We start from the raw sequence: 5,134 nt of genomic DNA, 5'->3' as shown, positions 1-5,134 counted from the left end.
GAGAGGAGAGGAGAGGAGAGGAGAGGAGAGGAGAGGAGAGGAGAGGAGATTTAAATCTCATCATTCTAAGCTAAGAGAATAAAATTAAGCGGCAGACTGTCATAAGCACTTTTTTTCCTCTAAATGCATATTGACTGTGTCAAGTAAAAAATAAGCATTTAAAAAGAAATACATTTTAAGTCAATGACAGATATGATTCCAATTTACATTGTGTGTGAATAATTCTCATTTCCTATCTCATTTCACTATCCTTCCTCAGTTTCATATTATCCAAGAGGACTCCCATAATCCTGCCCATGCACATTTGCCAAGTCTCCAAATAGCTTTAAAAAACCCCACTGATGAGAGACCACCAACTTTACGGGTTCTTACAACTCCCACTGTACATTTTATGGGTATTTAGAAATGCTACAGGGTTTTCATAATGCTGGAGAAATTTCACTTCACTTCACTAATAATAGACATGTGTTTCAGCAGCTTTTCCTCACTTTTCCTCTCCTTGCCTCCCTATATTCTCAAATTGCTGCTTTTTAAGATGTATTTTTCATAGAACTATAAAACCAGAGACATTTTTTCTATTTCTTTTTTTTTCTTTTCTTTTTTTTTTTTTTTTACCCTCAGATTATGGAGTGGACAAAACTTTCAGCCTGCCAAGCTTATGCTTTCTCTTTTTTTTGGTTGTTATTTAAATACTTCACAATAAAAGAATGTGCTCCCGATGGAATTTTTACTGCAAAAAGAAATTTCTCCCTTTCTTCTTTCTTATATCTTGTACATTTTGAAACACATACTGAAGCTCTGAAACCTCCTGAGGAAGATGGCTGCTGAAATGCTGTCAGACTATTAATGATAATGTCAGACTGCACGACACATATTTAAACATTAAAAGAAGAAGGATTAAGGCTGCATCTCAGCCTCACTTTGATGATTCAACTTTTACATTGATATCCTCAACATGTCCCTTGCAATCAGACTTCTGGTTTTGCTCTTCAACAGCATTTTAAAATAATTCCTCTTGCCTAAGGAGGATGTTGGAAACTGTACATGACAGTGGATGTTCCTTTTTAACAAGAGCAGAGCTCTGGTTTTTCACAGGGTTTTGAGTGTGTTCTGGTTTTCAGAAGTACAAAGCTGTCACCAGCTGAATCATCCTCCAGAAATGTTCAGGATGCTTTCCAGGGGAAAATGTCCTGTCCCTTGGGCACTGCTTTGGAGACATCTCCCGGGCACCCACCTGCAGCATGTCTTTCCTGGGCTCTGAAGACAAGCTTTTCCAGCATCCCAACTGCACCTACAACTAATTATTGCCACCTAGCAGCTTATTTCCATTTCCTTTTCCTTCCTACTTTTTTTCTTTAAATATATTGTGTGAAGACATATCCTGGGCTTTCACAGTAATTTCTTACAACCACATTAGTTTTTATCAGGGCAGAGAGGCACCCAACAGGGTGTGTCACCCCCTGGCAGAAGGCAGAGTCTGATTTAGGGTATGGCGCTATAGGGAGGGGGAGAGCTTGACCCTCTGTGGGGGGAGTTAATCCCTGGCTGAGTAGCTCAGTGACACAGGATGCTGGGAGGACAGGTTAACACTTCTCCAGTGATTTTTACCCAGGACTCTTATGTTCTCCACAGGGGACTGGCAAAGGGTTTATTTCCTTATTTCCAATGCCTGACAACCCTTTTGGTCACAACATTTTTCTTAATATCCAACATAAATCTACCCTGGTGCAATCTGAGGCCATTTCCTCTTGTCCTTTATCTACCCTTGAAGGCAAAGGTAGCAGAGTTGCATGACAAGTGGTGCTGGTGCTTATGCTGAAATTATTTTCTCAGTTGGTCTCAAAGCACAGGAGCAACCCCTTTCTCACCTCACCAGTGTGTAGCCATGGCCACATCACCACCTCAAAAAATGCCAGGCACATCAAACAGGGCTGGGCTGGGCTAGCTTTGCTCAGCCAAGCACGGAGAACCTCAGAGCTGGCAAGGGAGGAAATGGGAGCACAGCAAGAAGGAGAAAGGGCAATGGGATAGGACAGTGGCACCATCAGCTTGGCTCTACCAGAGAGGAAACCTTCCCTGGAGTGTCTCTATGTCCTACAAGCACCTGCCTTCTCCATATCTGTAAAAATGGATCCATAGGACATGGCAGGACTGCTAAAATGATACATATCTGAGTGCAGACAAAGCTGACATAATGTGGGCTGCAGAAAGGAGAGGTCAAAAGTTTCACTACCAGTCATAGCCATGGTCCTGTCACTCTGCATTACTCCCCCACAGCCAGGTGATTCCCTCCATCTGCTCTTCACCTCATGCCATCATTTTCACACATAGGCACAACACAGCAGGATGAGCTGCTGCATCCATATGGCACAGAGCAGGCAGCACCACCTGCAGATTTGTTTGCATTTGCTCCCAAAAGCCATGTTTCTCTGGTGGCATTGCGCCAGGACACACTGCTCCCAGCCCAAATTCCAATGCCAGCACAGGCACCATGCTTTGTTTTCCAGAGGCCAGGTGGTGAGCTCAGGCATCACTGCCCATCCCCACTGCATGTGGAAGGCACACCAGTGGCTCTGGGGCTACCATGCCATGCACTGAAGGGATGGGTTTGCTCTTCAGGAAACACACCTTTGCCTAATTGAAAGAGTAAACCTTCATCTAAACAACTTAAGTTAAGTAGAAAAGGTTGCACGAACTCTTTAATGCAGCTTAAATCTCTGTCCCTTCAGTCTAGTCCCAAGCAAGTTCCAGTTTCAATCTCTGTGTAGACAAACAGGATCAACCCAACAGGATGGTGACAGAGAATCCCCACCCAGCTTGCCCTGCTTTAACAAAGGAAGGTGAGTGTTGGAGCCCAGGAAATTCCTTTGGCTGCCCTGGAGGGCTCGAGCCCCTGCCCGGGGGCCTCAGAGACCTTGGCACAGAGCCCAAGACCCCTGTGCCTTTGATTTAGCCCTTGGGAAAAATAATTACCAACTTTATATGAAGAATTACAAGCCACGAAAATTTAAGTAGAAGGATAGTGAATTTATCATGGGGTGAAAAATAGATTTTTTGGGGTTTTTAGAATGGGGGTTCAGGGGGCAAGATGGAGGAATCTGGGCGTGTCCAGCCTTTCTCCTTCTTCTTCTCGGCTTCCATGTTCTGCTCTGATGTTGGCACTTTCGGATTGGTTTAGAGTAGAAGCTCACTGTCTAACATAGGTGATAGGTATTGGGAAGTTATTATAAATAGTGTACACGTAGTTCTTAGTGTAAAAAGATAACACCACCTCTGAGGCGGGCAGAGTGCCTCTGACTGTCTTGCTGAGCGGACCTCAGAAGAAAGAATTTTATAGATAAGAAACAATAAACAACCTTAAGACTGAGAACTGAAGAGCTCTGACTCCTTCTTCGACTGCCAGGCTGGGAAAAGAGACTTTCTAATGTATCTCGGGGTCACTCTGACCAGCTAGAGATCCCGAGAGGTGAGCAGGGTGGGAGCAGGTTTGTGCTCGCAGTCTGCGCTCTGGGGCTGGCAGCTGTCACTGCTGTCCCCTCTGGGAATGGGCACAGGCAGGGACGGGCTGCGGGCACCGCTCCGTGCATCACGCGGAGGGACGAGGCCCAGCGTGACTCAGCCCCGAGCTGGGCCACCCCGGCCATCCTGTGATACCCATAACCACAGGGATACTAAAAGGAGAGAAGGGGAAGGTCTGACAGGGGGTTATGTGACTAGGGACACTCAGGTTTAGGTTTCTTCTTGGAAGCACTCCGAAATGCAGCCACCGCCAAGGGAGCAGCTACATAACCAGCACTGAGAAGATAAACATGCCTTAGGGGCAAAATGAGGGAAAAAATGGCGTAAATGGCTGCAAACGCCTTTGGTTTTAATGGCCTTCATCTATTTGCTGTCCAAATGGATTTGATTCATGGAGTCAAGCTGGAAGAGCGAGGGGATTTTAAGGAAGCAGAATTTAATGGCTGAGACTGCAATTTTGGGCCAAGGTCCTCCTCTCGTGAGAAGAGCCCCCAAATGTTTAAACAGGGGCTCCCACTGAAGGATAGACCCTGCTGGAGGGGCTGGTGCTACTGCCACTCACTGGGATGCCTGGGAGAAACACGGTCAACTGAAAATCCCTTTGCTGGCTCTCAACTTTGAGAGTTAGAGGAACTAAGATGAAAGATTGAGAAAATAGTCATTAAGGCATGCCCTAGCATTAGCAGCAATAATTCATAGGCTCTAGCTGAGGATATCAGGGCAGTTTGCCAGCACCACCACAAGGCAGGGGGGTGCTGCTACCCACACTGGGAAGTCAGGCACTTCTGAGTTCAACTGACTCACCTAAAGTTCTTCTGCAAGGGAAAATCAAACTGCAGTGACACTTGGGACATGGGAGGCAATGGAGGGGGCAGCACCGCTGTCACAGATACGGTGCTGAACCAGCACTCAGCGCATCTTCTCCAGTACTTTCTCCACAACCTCTGCTTTCTCCACATGAGGAAACCCTTCCAATGTCTGCTCCGGGGCAGCCTGGCCACAGTAGCAAGAGGAAATTAGTCATCAGGCAGCGTTTGTGTTGCATCACAGACCTACACAAGGTCAATAGAAGCTTCTTCTCCTCACCCCATACAGGGCTGATGGCTGCTAGGTTGACATACCATGGGAGGAAGAGGAGAAGGAGGGTAAGGAACCAACGTCCTTTTCACTGCTATGAATTCAAGCATCTCACAGCTTGCATCCCATTGATTCTCAGTACAACTTAATGTCTAAGGGGTTTAGACAGTTTGAAAAGCCAGGTGCCTAAATAACAGATATACTTTTAAAAATTACAAAGAATCTCCTGAAGTCTCTTCCACCTCAAAATTTTCCTACAATCCTGACAAATGCAGTTTATTCTCAGCTGTGCCACAGCTCTGACTGTAAATTCTCCATCCCTCCCTCCCACCCTGTCTGCCTACTCTGCAGAGACCCCTGGCCCCGATTCCCCCGAGGCTGAGGTAAGGGGAACTGAGGGGTTTTGGGGTGCCAGCAGAAGGCAGCCCAAGGCTGGTAGCAGTAACCCACGAGTGCAGGCTCCCTTGTTAGCCCTGTGAAAAACAGGGCAGACTGTTGCTGCGGAATAATTCTTCCTAGCGGGTCCGAGTCGGTGGCG

This window comes from Geospiza fortis, unplaced genomic scaffold (assembly GCF_000277835.1).
Source record: "Geospiza fortis unplaced genomic scaffold, GeoFor_1.0 scaffold125, whole genome shotgun sequence".
NCBI lineage: Eukaryota > Metazoa > Chordata > Aves > Passeriformes > Thraupidae > Geospiza > Geospiza fortis.
The sequence above is the reverse complement of the archived record's forward strand: the minus strand, read 5'-3'. Positions refer to the sequence as shown.